The sequence below is a fragment of the Podarcis filfolensis genome, assembly GCF_964270895.1.
Source record: "Podarcis filfolensis genome assembly, chromosome: 4".
Lineage (NCBI taxonomy): Eukaryota > Metazoa > Chordata > Lepidosauria > Squamata > Lacertidae > Podarcis > Podarcis filfolensis.
Window position 1 is genome coordinate 31,521,070 of NC_139607.1, and position 16,313 is coordinate 31,537,382.

The window sequence follows — 16,313 nt, forward strand, 5'->3', positions numbered from 1 at the left end:
TCAAGAAAACAAATCCTCCCTTTCCCCCCAAGGTAGCATTTCTTGCAAGGGAAATATGACTGGGATTTTGTAACACAGGCGTGGTAAAAATACTACATATATTTAGGTGTCAGCCTCACATTTAAAAGTGCCATCTGTGCCATGTTGGAAAAAAATATTTATGTGCCAGATACGAGGGGACCATGGCAACGAGGCCCCTGGGATCTCTCGAGTTTACTGCAGTGCAAATATATGTATTATTATATATTATTGTTTAAGAAAGGGCAAGCAACCAGGGAAAAAGCATTCTGTCTTGAGAGTGAGGTTTGGTAATAGAAATTTAGAATATGGAAAGTGATAATTCCTTATCCAGTTTTAGCTTGAGCCATAAATCTGGTTCACACAACATGGTGAACCAAACTATGGCTTCCCAAGATTGCACAGACTCCCAGAGAGGAGCTCACAGCTGCTTTGATCCTACCTGGTTCTTTTTACAGTTGTGCTGAGCCCAGCCAAGGTAGAGTTGACCTGACCTTGGAATAAGGCAGTTTCACATGAGCAGTTTACACTCAAGGGGGGTATCTCTTTGAACAGAAGCAGCTGCTATGACCTTCCATGAGCAACACTTCTGACATTATGCTGCTCAACTATGTAGGCTGTTGGTGTGAGCATTTAGTTGCACAGACAAAGCCTGTAAAAAAATGTTCTCACTGGCTCTGACTAGGGTGTTCATTGTTCACAAGCTCTGCTTGTTCCAGTGCACCAACATGTTTTTCAGTGTCAACCCTTGGGTATATGTCACTTCTGGGAAGCGGCATCCTTTGCCGTGGATGATGCAGATCAGAGGCTTCCTTCATGAGGCTGCATTGCCTGTTTACTACTTTTCTAACCACAGGTTCATTTTTTTAAAAAGGTGCCATTCAAATACAGGTGCCTATGTATGGTGTATATGTTAGGGTGTATATGTTAGGGGCTGCCACCCTGGTTGCTTTGCGCACCCACCCTAACCCCCTTGTCCAAACCACCCCTCTTCCCTTTAGAGCCCACCCAAACCAAACTAAGGGTCGCTTCTCTCTTTCTTGAATCTGTGTTTTTTAACAGCTCTGCAGCATGCAGAAATTCTAGAGGTGCAGCATTTGCTAGCATTGGAATGTGCTTATTGGGAAACCACACCTGTAGAATTTCTTAACACCAACCTGTTTGTTTTTTAAGGCAGAGCCACTGGATCGGGGGAGGGGAGAGAGAGAGAGAGAGAGAGAGAGAGAGAGAGAGAGAGAGGAGGAGGAGGAGGAGGAGGAGGAAGAGGAAGGGAGGAACTGGGTGTGAGGTGTACAAGTTTGAGAGGAAAGTGGCAACCTTCAAGTTACGCATTCTGACTGGAAACTCAGCATCATAGATACAGGCATGTGTGGCCAGTGAAGGAGAGGAAGAAAATACTGAATATACTGCTTAGTTTCAGATGTTCCAAATCTAAGCTTTGCACACTAGAAGCAGATTCTGGAATTAAGTCCTGATTGTGCCAGCTAAATTTATTGCTGTTCATTTAATATACTGTGAGCCTCTTTGGACACAGTCTTTCACAAAAGGGGAGCATACAAACAAACAAACAAACAAACAAACAAACAAACAGATAATTACCGCGATGCTGTTTCTGAGACTGGGATAGCTAGCTACTCATTGGCACATTTTGCAAGTAAAAGCACTTATTATGGATTCAATGAATTTTGCATGTTAGGACACTTCCTTTGGAGTGCAGTGCAAAATATATCCATTTTAAGTTTAAATAGCACAAGCACTGTGTGCTTTTTGCAGTTGGTTTTCCTGAGGGAAACTGGCAGGTTGTAACAAAGTAATCTAAAAGGATTATGTTACAGGTTTGAATATATATTGATTGGGGTTTAGGTACAAAACTTGCATCAGTGGTTGCTGAATGCAGGTGTCATCTTTGGATTTTGATAGATACCAAATGCTTACAAACACACAAAATTTTCATGGTTGGTATGAAATGCATACCTGCACATATTAGCAGTACTGTACTTTCAGGTGGGTGTGCAAAGAGTCCCAGGTAAACTTGTTTGGATTACACTTGTTGTATAGTGAGAACTGCAGCCAGTCTGAATATATAACAACACTGTTGTGTTCATCCCATCATTTGTAAAGTTTTGTGTTTGCTTTAAAATCTGTGGGAGTTTTTCTGTTGACTTTAGAAGGAAGTATGTTTTGTTCAACATGTTTGTGGAAATAATGAACATAGCAACCATAAATATATGTACTTATGGCAGGAAACTGCAGGGTGAACAAGGTAACTGTAAGGGTGATTTTTTTTTTTTAGCTGGTTGAATGACCGAACCCGAAGGTGCCACAGGTTCTGTCCTGATCCTGTTGTACCTTTTATTTATAAACGACTTGGACGATGGAATTGAGAGGATGCTCATCAAATCTGCTGGTGACACCAAACTGGGATGGTTAGCTAATGCTGCAGAAGACAGAATTAGGATTAAATATGAATTAAACAGATTGGAGAACCGGGCCCAAGCTAGCAAAATGAATTTCAATAGGAACAAATTAAGATTCTACGCGTAGGCAGGAATAGCCAGCTGCACAAATATAAGATGGGGAACACCTGGCTTGCCAATAGTACATGTGAAAAGGATCTGGGGTCTGAGTAGATCACAAGCTTAACATGAGTCAACAGCGTGATGCAGCAGCTAAAAAAGTTAATGCTATTCTAGGCTGCATCAGCAGAAGCTTAGTGTCCTGATCAAGGGAAGTTGTAGTACCTAGCTCTGTTTTGCCTTAGTCAGACCACACTTGGAGTACTGTGTATACTTCTGGTTGCCACAATTTAAGGATATTGACAAAGTAGAACATGTGCAGAGGAGGGCAATCAAGATGATCAAGGGTCTGGAAACCTTTTAGTTGAGAAGGTAACGGTTCAAACCACCCTTTACAAATATGCTGGATAGATTTGAGAACCAAGAGAGCTGTAGCAATATATTGGATTTGATCATCTTTCCCCCACTTGCCTCTTTATTATCATTTTCAGAAATTCTGTCGGTGAGGGAAATTCATCACATATCAAACAGCCCCGAGTCTAGGAGTAGGTTCTCATATTAGTTGGATTTCAGATGAAACGGCTCAGGCAGCAGCAGGAAAAATGCTAATGCTAATTACCTGCTGCACCAAATAGGGCTACTAGGATGTTTTTCGACTGTGAGTGGAGGCTGGAACTGCAGAGGTTCTGCTCAGTAGGATCATCTTCTGACTGCAATTAGAAGTCTCGAGGTAAGAATGCCTGTTGGGTACAGATAAAAGAATAGGCTAGTAAAGAGCAGGATTTCATATTTCATTGCTTTTCATCAGACGATGTCAGTCTCTGTGCTGCTTGGTGTTTTTGCTGAGCAGCCTCACGGCTGCCTGGAATGGCTTACAGAGTATTGCACAGCTAACGGCTTGTGTGAAGGGGAGGGAAGCAAAACAGGCACGTCCATTCACTAGTTTCCTGTATTATATAATCCTCCGTAGCCATGTTAGAGATAAGAGAGTGGCCAGCTGCTTGTTATTAAGACTGTAAATTTGTTATTGTGCCTGGTAGTAATCCAGCCCTTTGGGAGGCTCTGTATTTCTGAAGTCAAAGAGTCAAACCCATGAGAGTCTCTTTTTAGTTCTTGCAGTTCTTTGCAACATGTTGATCCCCATGACGTACTGTATTTCAGATGGTTGGTTTTGTCCTTAGCAAGTTGCCTGTACCGATGATCTTATAAGAGATCAGTACATTATTGTTATTTCAGGAAAAGCTGGAGTACAGGGATTAATTTTTAATTTGCTGTTGCCCTCCTCCCTCACACCAGAATATTTCTTCAGCAACAGATGTATTTATTCAATCAGAACTAATGCTTGCACTAATAATAGACATAGGTAGATATATTTAATTTGACTTGAAGTGTCTGTGATTATAGAATTTGAAGCGGTGGGGGGGGAGTCTTTTAAAATGAGCTTATTTAGAAGTGGAAAGGTTTACTGGGAAGTGACAGCAGGAAATAGATGTAGCCTCCATGCCCTATTTGAAAAGTGGTTGGCACTGGGAAAGCAGTGTGTGTGTGTGTGTGTGTGTGTGTGTGTGTGTGTTTGGGGGCTCTTAATTGTTTCGGCATCTTCTCCAGTCGTAATTGCGCTTCAGTGGGAAAATGGGCTCTTTGGGGATATCTGGTCTCCCTTTCCAGAAATCTGTTGATTGCTAAGTCACTGTAGTAGTTTTATTAACTCCTCGTTCTCTGCACCAGAAGTTCTCTGCATCTCTCTCTTCCATTTTGGGTCATAATAAGTGAGATTTAGACCCCATCTGCCCTATGCATTTAAAACTGTATCATACCAGTTTAAACAGTCATAGCTCAGAATCCTGAGGAATGTAGTTAAGAGTGCTGTGAGTTGTTAGGAGACCCTTATTCTCCTCAAAAAGTTACAATTCCCAGAGTGGTTTAACAATCAATCCCTCTTTGCAGGGAACTGTGGGAATCCTAGCTCTCTCTGACTTCGGGATTACCTAGAATTACAAAGACCATTAAAAAGCAGGCTAGCATGTCATTTGATTGTAAGCTGTTGCTAGTGCACACACAAGCAGCTTTCTAAACTTCCTCTGTCAAGGAGTGCCGCTTTTAAGAACTCCAATCGTTTAAGTGCTGGTTTCCGTTTTTTTCAGAGAAAATCCAGTAATGGAACAATAATGATTTAGAGCCATTCATCTTAAGGCTCAAAGAAGAAACACATTTCTACTAATGTCTCCTAGTTTCACAACAGTTAAGAAAGTCCTTTTAGTTTCCTGATCTGGTGTAAATTTGGCTTGTATATTTATGCCTAGATGGGCAATGACACATGAATTCTTTCAAGTAGAGAGCAAAAGCAATTTTTCATATTCTAGAGAGTATAGCTACAAGAGTGGCCAGAGCGGATCGCAGTATAGACAGAGGCAAAATATCGATTGTCTTGGCATTTTGACAAGCCAGGTAGCACTGTCAGAATTTCCATCCCAGGATTGGGTGCATGGTGACTGACAGGGTGTGGTTGGCTTGGTATGCGATTGGTATTCAGGCCCCTCTCTCTGGCATGGGATTCCTGACCACATGACAGCCTCTCTGAGCTCTAGAGATACTTCCAGAAGTTTACCTGTACTCCTGTGTCTACAGCCCTAGTCATGTGTGGCATGCTAGTTCATGTGTTATGCTTAAGGAGGTGTTAGAGAAGCCTCCTATTTTTTAAATCTTACGCAAGCCACTCTTGTTTTGTATTTATCAAGCATCTGGAAACATTGGGGGTAACTCTCCTAAGCTTGATTTGTTTAAACCAGCATTGGTGTCCCAAATGATTTTGCTGCTACTGCTGTAAGTTGATATTAATTAATTTCATATGGGTCTTTGTTTTTGTTCACTGTGTTGTTTGGGTTAGATGTATTGAGGAAGGCCTGTAGTTCAGTGGGAGAGCATTAGCCCTGCATGCTGAAACTCACAGGTTCAATCCCTGGTGTCTACCAATAGAGCTGGGAAATGCCTGCCTGAGACCCTGGAGAGCTTGCTTCAGTTTTCAAGAGCTGGATGGACATGGTCTGATGTGATGTGATGTAACACAGCTATTGCATATATTTATATATTAATATACTTATATTTGGGACGCGGGTGGCGCTGTGGGTCAAACCACAGAGCCTAGGAATTGCTGATCAGAAGGTCGGCGGTTCGAATCCCTGTGACGGGGTGAGCTCCCGTTGCTCGGTCCCAGCTCCTGCCAACCTAGCAGTTCGAAAGCACATCAAGTGCAAGTAGATAAATAGGTACCGCTCCAGCGGGAAGGTAAACGGCGTTTCTGTGCGCTGCTCTGGTTCGCCAGAAGCGGCTTAGTCATGCTGGCCGCATGACCCGGAAGCTGTACGCCGGCTCCCTCGGCCAATAAAGCAAGATGAGTGCCACAACCCCAGAGTCGGTCACGACTGGACCTAATGGTCAGGGGCCCCTTTACCCTTTACCTTTTATACTTAGATTTATATACTTATATTGTGGGGTCTTTTCCCCTGGCTAGATGGTTCCCTTGTCTAATAATAATAATAATAATAATAATTTATTATTTATACCCCACCCATCTGGCTGGGCTTCCCCAGCCACTCTGGGCGGCTTCCAACAAAATATTAAAATACAGTAATGCATCAAACATTAAAAGCTTCCCTAAACAGGGCTGCCTTCAGATGTCTTCTAAAAGTCTGGTGGTGGTTGTTCTCTTTGACATCTGGTGGGAGGGTGTTCCACAGGGCGGGTGCCACTACCGAGAAGGCCCTCTGCCTGGTTCCCTGTAACTTGGCTTCTCGCAGTGAGGAAACCACCAGAAGGCCCTCGGCGCTGGACCTCAGTGTCCGGGTAGAACGATGGGGGTGGAGACGCTCCTTAAGATATACTGGACCGAGGCTGTCTAGAGGAATCTGGCAGCAGCAATGGGGAAGAACAAAGGTTAGACCTCTCCCTTAGCCTCCCAGGTGCTCTGGCTGTTAATGCTGATCTTAATTTCTTTTGCAGCAATTTGCCCTCCACATTTTATTTTAGCGCACAAAACAAACTCCCTTAAGATTATTTTCTTTTGCCGTTATTTCTCCCTAGTGGAGCACGCCCCACATTTTTGTTCAAGAACCAAGTGCTTCTACTCCTGTATGTAGTAACTGGTGAAAATTGCACATATGTAAAAGAAATCAAATCCTGATTCTTGAGATGTGCGGAGATCACCACTGGAAGTACTGAAGCATAACATTTTAAGCAATATTTATAATAGTAATATGCCAATCCATTAATGAGGCAGAAAACATGATTTGCTACTTTGCGTGCAGTCGCTGCACGGAAGACGTAACTGTGTTGGTTTTGTTTCCTCAGCAATTCTTTGTCCTGCCTACTTCAGAGCACCTTTTAAAGCCAGGGGGATAATGAACAGTTGGCACGTGGTACTTGGGTCAGGGTTTGTCTAGTTTCCAGACATGATGAATCCTAATGGTCACTTTTGTTTGCATAGGCCGGGGTGGGAACCTAAGGCCTTCATTCCCTTGTGGGAACCTTTCAGGGGGAGCAGAGGCAAAAGTGGACCAGATAATGGCAGTCACTTGCCTTTGTGTAGTAGGCTGCATTATGCAACAGTTGGAAGTGCATGTATGTGTGCACCCCACTTCTCTCCATTCCTGCAGCCAAGAGACATGATCAGGGTTCAGGGACCCGCTCCAGCCAGGCAAAAGCACTCAAGGAAGGTGTAGGCCCACACTGCTGAGAAGTGTGACCCATTGAAGGGATATAGGATAGGACAGGGAAACCAGTTGCTAGTGAACTGCAACCCCCATCAGCCAGCACGGCCAATGGCCAGGTGTGATGGGAGTTGCAGATGAATGACATCTGGAGGGCACCAGGTTGACTACCCCTGCATTAGGGAGCGTGTCCCAAGGACAACATGGAGGAAATGAGGACCCAGGCCTGAGGTGTTGTCCCACCACATGCCTCTTAACAAAGAGGTGGTGCAGATTAATGTCTGTGTCCTAGTTCAAATCTCAACTCCAGTATAAACACACAAGGTGTTTATACACTATAAACTCACAAGACATATAAATACACTGGCAGGCCACTATTTCTCATCTCTAGAAGGAAGGTATAAGAATAATGTGTGCAATTTGTGTTCAAGCACTTGCAGTGCAAAATAGAAAAACTCAGTGGTTTTCTTTTTAAAATAGAGTATAGCCATAAGAATATTCAGTGGACTGTGTTAGGAGTTTAACTGGAAAGCAAGCATCAGTGGGAATTCTGGAAGCTGGGAAAAGAGTACAGAGCTTGGCCCTATGTCTTTCCCCTTAAACTTCCTACTTTTTGCAAGTCAGTGCCCACAAGCATTCTTGTGGCTTTAAGAACTTGCTCATGCAAGGGTCACTGCGCTTGTCTCAGGTCATTGATGAGGCTGTGGCTCAGCCTTCAAAAAGAGTTGATTGGCTAGAGTGAGGAGCCAAGAATGAGAGATAGTTACCTAGGCAACCAGTATATCAGTCAGGTATCCTTATTCCTGCACGGGCACTTCCTACTACTTGTGGACTCTCCCTCAGCCATTTCCTACCCCCACACAGAGAAGCAGTCTGTGGCAGCACTGGGATCAGTGATGTGTGTTTTATGGGGGGAGGGGGAACAACCATGCAAATTAGGGTTATTTGCATTGGAAAATTTTCTGGAGAGTGATCTAGTCTAGCATGTTTATTTTGTATTTGGTAAACAAAGCAACAACATAAAACTTTGCAAAGCTTGCTTAACATTGTTTCTTCAACCAGCACCTATTCATTGTTGCTAATGAAGCGATGAAATGGCAAAAAAATAAAAAAAAATGTCCAAGATAAAATAAGTTGCTAGAAAATGCTCTGGCTCACATCTTTGATTGGGGTCATGGCTGAGACTCATGATCTTCTAGAACTTTTATAGATTTGATCTTAGCAGCTCCAGCACTTGATGCCTGCCCCTATGGAATAAGAAAGACAACTTTGTGATAGGGATGCAAGTAAGGTTTAGCCCGGTGCTGTACTGTATTTGGGGACAGAAGTCTTTAACAAAGATCTCTTCACAGTTGAGCTCTGATTATTGGATGGACCTCAGAATAGATGTTGCACCATTCTTTAAAGCACGGGATTTTATTGGTTGGGGAGAAGTTTCATTGTTGAACATTCACTCATCTTTCATTCTGATTACTCTGAGGTAATATAGAACATAAATCCAAGTTAGCTCCATTTTTCTTTCAGTTTCTACTTTCTCCATGCATGCAAAAGATCCACTTCAGTATTTGGTGTTAAAAGCCCTCAAAGACAGGAGCTATATTGGATAATACAGGGCAAAGTCACTATCATGACCTCAGGGCAGTGGCGTAGCGTGGGGGGTGCAGGGGGGGCCGGCCGCACCGGGCGCAACATCTGGGGTTAGGGCAAATCCATGGGTTAGGGGGCGCAAATCCATGGGTTAGGGGGCGCAAATCCACGGGTTAGGGGGCGCAAATTACTTGCCTTGCCCCGGGTGCTGACAACCCACGCTACGCCACTGCCTCAGGGTCCCACTGTGGAACTGGAGGAAGAATTAGAGAGAACTGTGCCGGAAACTCCAGCACAGAAGGCCGTTCTGCCAAAACCTTCCAGGCCCAAGGATGTCACATTGTCACCCCTCTGCCTTTGAGGACTCCGGTCTCAGAAGCTACATCAAAGCTATCTTGCCCATGTCATAGGATTCAAAACAGATAGGACAACTTTAACATACTCACCTGGCAGTGGAAAATACATTGTTCATGAAGGAAGTTTTCCCAGGGGGAGGCTCATCCATTGCAATTTGGTGTGCTGGTCCTTGCAGTTTCCTCAAATGTGGGGAAACTTTGTGGCATTGGGGGATTGTGTTTGTATTTTCCCCTGGGTTTTTTTAAGGACCCCTTTAACCAGAGGAGCAGCTCCCACTGGTGGTGATAGAACTAACTACCCAGCAGCCTCTATTAAAGGCTCAGTCTGGGATAACTTGTTTGCTGAAACAACAATCTAAATTTGCTTCAGCTTGAGCTGTGCATTGAGTTGTCCGTCTTGAACACCTCATCTTGGACTTGCTTTCTACCAGAACCCTTACCTGTAACGGAACAGTCATTTGTTATTAATAATGAGGGAATGCTTTGAGCAGTGGTGGGGGAACCTGTGGCCCTCCAGATGTTGTTGGACTCCTGTCAGCTTCAGCCAGCATGGTCAATGGTCAGGGTTGGTGGCAACTGTATAATTCCTGAGGACCACAGGTTCCCAATCCTTGGTTTAGAGTCTGAATAGCCAACGGTTCATTATATACATTATGCAAAATGGCAGAAGCACTACAGAGCATCTACAACCTAGTTTAAATCAGAAAGTGCTTACTGTAGTGTGGCCTAGGGCAGATGAAATGTTCCCAGTCTTCCAACTGTACTTAAGGGAATAGGAGTGTGCTGTAGACTTGCATGCGCTGTCCTCTCTCACAGAAATCCCCCTCCCTTCCATGGTTTGCTTTTGAACCATGACGTAGCCTTATGTCTTCTATAGCACTAATCAGAATATTCTATCAAGCATTGAGGAAATAGCAGGACTTGAACATTTTTATTAGGTAAAAATCCCCAAGTAAATGTCCTAGCATGTTTGTTCTGCATTAACCTTTCTACTCTAATAATCCCTAGCAAGAATGCGTTGGGAGGGAGGGGTACACTGTTGCATTACTAATGAAAACCACACTTGTGATATTGCTGAAATCCTGGCAGTAGGAGTGCTTTAATTTGGTCTTCTATTTTTATTCTAAGTCTTGTGGTCTGGGTTGTGCAATACATTAAATTCAGGCAGAAAAGGGATCAGGGCTGCAAGGTGCTGGCGACTTGGAATTTGATTTAAAAAGAGATGTTGTGGGAAATGTATCTAAGCCTTAGGCTTCAGAAGAATGTGCCGTTACTAGGGAGTAAGCCCAACTACACACCGTATGACGTGGTTTTGCATAAATAGGATTGGGAAACGCACTGCCTGTCTTGACTCTGGAAATTTACATATGCTGTTCTGTATTGGCACAGTGTCAGCGCCGGAAGCTGTCATGGAGACATGATGTGCATTTTTGCTGTCACATTGTTTTATGCTACCAAGTGCATCCATTGCCTTAAGTTGTGCTTTTAGTTTTGTGACTTGCAGCTTTCACTCCTAGTAGCAGTATAATATACTGAAGCAGCACCTTGGCTGTGATTTTTAGGCTAATAGCCACAGTTCTATAGATATAGTTGCCCTGGCAAGTACATCTTTTAAGATCTCTTATGCTTCCCCAGAATGTTGAGCGGGTGGGGATTTCTCCAGACTTTGCCCGAATCTTGAAGCTATCAAGCTGTTTCCCAATGTCTCCAAAGCTAGGGCAACAGGGATGTCCCCCTCCCACTGCAACTCAGAGCTGGGAAGGAGATTACCCCATTGGTTGTGCTGACCTTGAAGGTTTTCAAGTACTTCCAAAAGCCTAGTCCACATTACATTAGTCATGCATAGGCCACATTACATCACCTGCAAACTCCACCAATCTCTATATGCTTCCACCCTGTAGATTCAGGTTTACTTGATCTGGAGATAACCCAACAAGTTAGGGAAAGTGGAGCTCCAAACCTCTCAACTTGGGGTCAAAGACTATTTGTTTTGGTGTTTTGGGGTGACTGTATCAATTGTCACTTTCTGCTACTCCCCTTTCCATGCCCATTACTTCCTTAGTGCTTTCATTTCATTTCTAGCCATGCTGTAACTATTTAATACTGTATGTATGTACTTTGTCTGATCCCTCAGATTTGTCCCCAAACCAGAAAACTGCACAAGCAAACGACACCAAATATTTCTGCCACAGATATTGCGCAGCAGTCTGAAAAGTGTGTGTTGAGAATGCACAACTGCATTCATTTCTTTTCCAGCCAACGCACTCCTGAAACAGAGATTGTAGCTTTATATGTATGGGTGTATATTATTTTGATCCCTCAGATTTGCACAGATCCAGAAAACTGCAAAAGTATGTGCTGAGAATTTTCAATTACCTTACTGTGTTCAGTTCAGCACTTCCTGACTGGGCATTTTTTTTGGGGGGGGGTGTTGGTGTTGGGGGGGAGCAACGTGCAAGCGCAGCTATCTGTGTGCATACCCTGTCAGTAGTATCCGTGCAGTGAAATCAGCAATTTAGAAAGTGGGAACTAACACAAAAGGGAAGAAGTACTGGTATGAATTTGAATGGAAAAAGTAGATTAACAGGTAAATACTGTTCATATGTGTCTGGTGGTGGGGGATGCTTATGTCCAAAAGAGAAGGAAATACATTTTAAAAACAGAATGCACACAACTTCCCCCAAAATGTGTGAAACCTTTTTCTCAGAGTTAGGTTATCTCCACTTTTCACAAGGTGCCGTATTTGGAATGTAAATAACCACAGCATTTACTTTTAAGGAAATCTGCACTGCAGCATTGCAGATATATTTGCAGCTTGTCTTTGGCAGGGTGAAGGCAGCATGTGGTATTTAATTTATTGATCAGGGCATTGATGTTTTACGAAGTGCATTTTGGCACTTTTCAACAGCATATTCAGGGAGAGCTGGAGATGATTTACCCTGTAAAACTTTAAGCTATCCAAAGAACACACATATAAAAATATTTGCAAAAAGGCAAGGAATGGTACTCAATGAGAGTTAATTGTAACTGGAGCCAACTCCCTCCTGCAATATAGGGATAATAATGCCGCCCTACTTTTAGAGAGGACGATCACACTGAGATAATGTGTGTGGAGCACTTAGAATGCTTGAAGTGTGGTTTTAAATGCTAAGTAAGCATCAAGTAGTCTGCACTGGTGCTTATTGCTTCTGTTCATTATATTAAAGCACAATGGAAACTCATTTGAATAAATGGTGTTTGAAATCATATTCACATTGCCCTCCTGAAAATGGCCATTTCCCCTTGATATAACAGACTGCAAGTCATCCTAAAGACCAACTAAGTTAGTTCTTGGTATACCAAGAATACCAAGAACTAACTTAGTTGGTCTTTAAGGTGCTACTGGAAGGAAAAAAAATTTTTTTGACTATGGCAGACCAACACGGCTACCTATCTGTTACAAGTCATCCGTTCAGCTTGCCAGGTTGACTGATCATGGAACATTGCTCCATGCCATATCAGGGAATTTTCCACACAATTAGAATCATACCACACGGGGCACCTTACCTGGCATGCGCATATGAAGGTAGCCCAGCAGCCCACTTCCTGTTGCAGAGTACTTAATGTGATCAAGTAGTTTTGCAGGAGAGAAGTGTTGGGTGAGGGAGGTTTCTTAGCCCTTCGCAGGCCAGCTGCTTTTCCCTGAACACCCCACCCCCCAAATACTTGTACCACAGGTTTATTTTGCAGACATGAGTCTGGAATCATGCAGTGGTAAAAGCAAATTGGGTGGGTGACCAATATGGCAAGAATTAAATAACCCCCTTTCCCACAGTTCTTTGCTGCAGAGCTGGCCTTTTTGGGCTTCTGTTACACATGACTGTTGCCTGCCTTGCTTGCAATTTTGCCCTAAGCCTGTTATGGGTTAGATTTAGGTTTGTTTCATTTATCATTGTGCAGTCAGGGTTTATGCAGTGTTTCTGGTGTATTTTAGCTTACAGGCCTCCTGCAATGTCGAGTCCCTTCAGAATGGATGGGGAATATATATATATAGGGGGAATGGGCTTACTACAGAGTTGTTGGCAGACAACATTCACGCTGCTTTCTTCCAGATAAATGTCAGGAGTAAGCGCCTGGATAATATATGCTCCAGTACACAAGTTAGGGAACACTTAACTTATCAAGAGCAAGGAACTGAAATGGATTACTCCACGGGCAAAGTGTACAGAATCCTTTTGTTGGTTTCACTCCCAAACAAAGTCTAGTCAGAGTCCCAAGGCAAATTGCAAAACTTGGGTTCTGGGATGAAACTGAGAAGTGACTTCTTAATGCTTTGGTTTTGAATACAAGTCAGATTCTCTGTGAATCTAACTTTTTGAAGACTGAGAACTCGGTTTAGGATTGAAACATGGGGCAGGGATGCCAGACACTTGTTCAGTGATGGGTACCGGGCCACTCCCTCAGCCATGTACCATAAGGCATTTAAAGCACATGCTTATTTGCTTAATAAAAAATTGAATTTTCTTTAAGTTGGGTATAGGAGTCCTAACATAATCACTGCATATGCTGGCTTTAAGGGCGAGAGGGGAAGCAAATTCATGACAACAAATGAATTGCTTTCTGTAATGTGATGCTTGGTTGTTAAGTAATCTGGACAGTTCTTGAACTTTGCAATTGCCACATGTATTATATATACATATGTACATACATATAAAATAAAGGTGCCCAGTTTCCTAAAGATCCGAAATACGTTTTGTAGCTTTCACTGAAATGGGAGAGTAGACTTCGATATACTCATATTTTTTCCTTTCCCCTTTTTAAAATTGGTGCATGTCACGTGACCCTCATGTGCTCAAGAGATTTCACTTCCTTCTTAGAGCAACTCATCCGGAAATATCTGTGGAAAGGATTTCCTACAATACTTTAGCTAGTGTTTAAGGCTGCCACAGGAAGCCTCTTGTTGTTTGCAGATATTCCAGAAGCAATACTTTAGGAGCTGGAAAGGGCTCTTGATTTAAAAGTAATCACATCATTGAATTCCTTGTCAAACTGAGGAATGGCTTGGCAGCTTCAAAAGTACTTTTTGTTTCTTCTTAAATTCATTAATTGGATCAAATGTTTATCAACCCGAGGGAGCACTTCCCAGTACCAACAAAGAAGTGTTGAAATTGCACCCTTTTGATACTTTTGGCATAGGCTAGCTTGTAAGTGGCATTCTAAAAAGCTGATATTTTTACATTATTTTCATGAAGTTCAACAGATGAGCATTACCAGGAGATCCCTTTTCTTATTTTTCAGGTTCTGTGACCATTCAGCCTGGGAGGAACAGCGGTGTGTCACCCGTGGAAAACAAATTAAGGCAACATGGATATCTCGATTCTACAGTTATATTGAACAAGTACAGAATTTGGTACTAGTTATCCTAGGATTTTTAGCTTTTCATTGGAAACCTAGAAAGGTAAGCTTCTAGTTTTTAAGTTTGTGGCAAAACTGAAATACAAAAACATTATGTTTGGGCAATTTCTGGTGATATCTCAGTAGGTGTATGTGTATTGAGCAGAGATTTTCAGTCAGTGTGAGACTGCAGGGAAGTTCTGCAAATGTCTTCAGAGATGAGAGTGTCTTTCACCCTACCATATGTAGCAGTCACAAAATAGCTGCATTTGTTGGATTCACATAATTTATATAGGTTGCACTTTTTAAAGCACAGAATATACCCTTTGTTTTAGTAACAGCTATCATAGGATATTTTAGAGATTCAAAAACCATTGAAGATGCATTTAAGACAAGCAATTGTGATAGAAAACAAACTGTTTATATCCAAAACTAGGTCTGTGGGTTGGATGTTCTCTATCACTGAGGTGCTGTTGACTACAGTTCTTGTTTTTGGTTTTAACTGAATCCTGGGGCACACTCCAAATACACATGGTGTGAAAGTTAATTTGAACATGACTGGCAAGTATATTATGTGAAGTAAATGTGCACCCTAGAAAATGCCCCAGAATCCTCTGTGACGCTTGGCATTCCATGACTGTCAAGCAGGGGTCTGTGTGGAAAATGTTTTCTATAAATGGAAAGTTTGCAAACCAGTTGCTTGCTATTTTAAAAGACCTGGGCCATTAAGCTTCCTACAGCTTTCCCTTTCCATTTTGTTCCTTTTGTGGTTTAAGTTAAGCAGATGCTAGAAATGGATTCGGAACACAAGGAAATGAAGTCATTGTGGTACGAAGTAAAACAAGTCCTCTTGACTATACATTGGCCCAGTTCAAATGATAATTCAAAGCTATGAAGCCTTGAATGAGTGTTAGGGCCAAGCATGCCTCATTTATCCAGAATGTAGGACAGGCAGCAAGATATTGTATTCTCTCCCCAGCCCTCAAGAAGTGAAACTGAGGCATTCTGGAATTCCTGGGTCAGGCAGGAAAACTGAAGACAGCAAGCATGAGACAGCCCACCAGGTGGTTTCTTGGTGACTGGAATAAGGATTTCTGCTTCAGCTAGCAAAGTACCAGGGGAAGTAGGAACTGAAGTAGAGTCTTTAAAATGACATTTGAACCGCTGCAACCAGCTGGGACCTCTACTTCAGCAGGAAGGTGTCCAGAGAAATGGGAACCAGAGGTATTGAAGGAAAAGCAGGGAAATCAGACTCCTGGAATCTGACTGACAGCAAGAGTGATTCAGCAGAAGCACCGTATTTTTCCGTCTTTAAGACGCCCCCATGCATAAGAAGCCCTCTATTTTTGGGGACTCAGATTTAAGAAAATGGGGGGAGATGTATCTGTGTATAAGACGCCCCCTAATTCGTGACATTATTTTTTAGGGAAAAAACCTAGTCTTATACACGGGAAAATACGGTCATTTCAGGCAAAGTGGATCTGCGCAACTGGAACCATTTTTTTGCTGCAAGCCTAGAGGTTTTTAGACCCTTTTGGACAAAAGCTTCATAGCAGATAGCAGAGCTGTCATTCCTCATTTCCTATCCTTGGTATGAGAACACTTTGTGTGGTCCACCCTGATAGGATTATTATTATTTGGTACATAACTCTTCTTCTAGTTTGATTAGAGCAAGACTTGAATAGATTGTGGAAAGCTGTACCCAGTGCATTTGACTGACAACATCATCTCAGTTGAGATGACCGACTTATTTAGCT

At 42.7% G+C, this 16,313-nt stretch overlaps 1 protein-coding gene across 31 annotated transcripts in view; it reads left to right on the forward strand.

The window, feature by feature from the left end:
• INPP4A (inositol polyphosphate-4-phosphatase type I A) overlaps positions 1-16,313 on the forward strand; it is a 105,551-nt gene that overhangs the window by 33,973 nt on the left and 55,265 nt on the right. For all 31 annotated transcript variants that reach the window (XM_083610549.1, XM_083610554.1, XM_083610528.1 and 28 more), the window contains exon 2: positions 14,461-14,620. The gene's annotated coding sequence lies outside the window, so the exon portion shown is untranslated. The remainder of the gene's footprint in view (positions 1-14,460; positions 14,621-16,313) is intronic.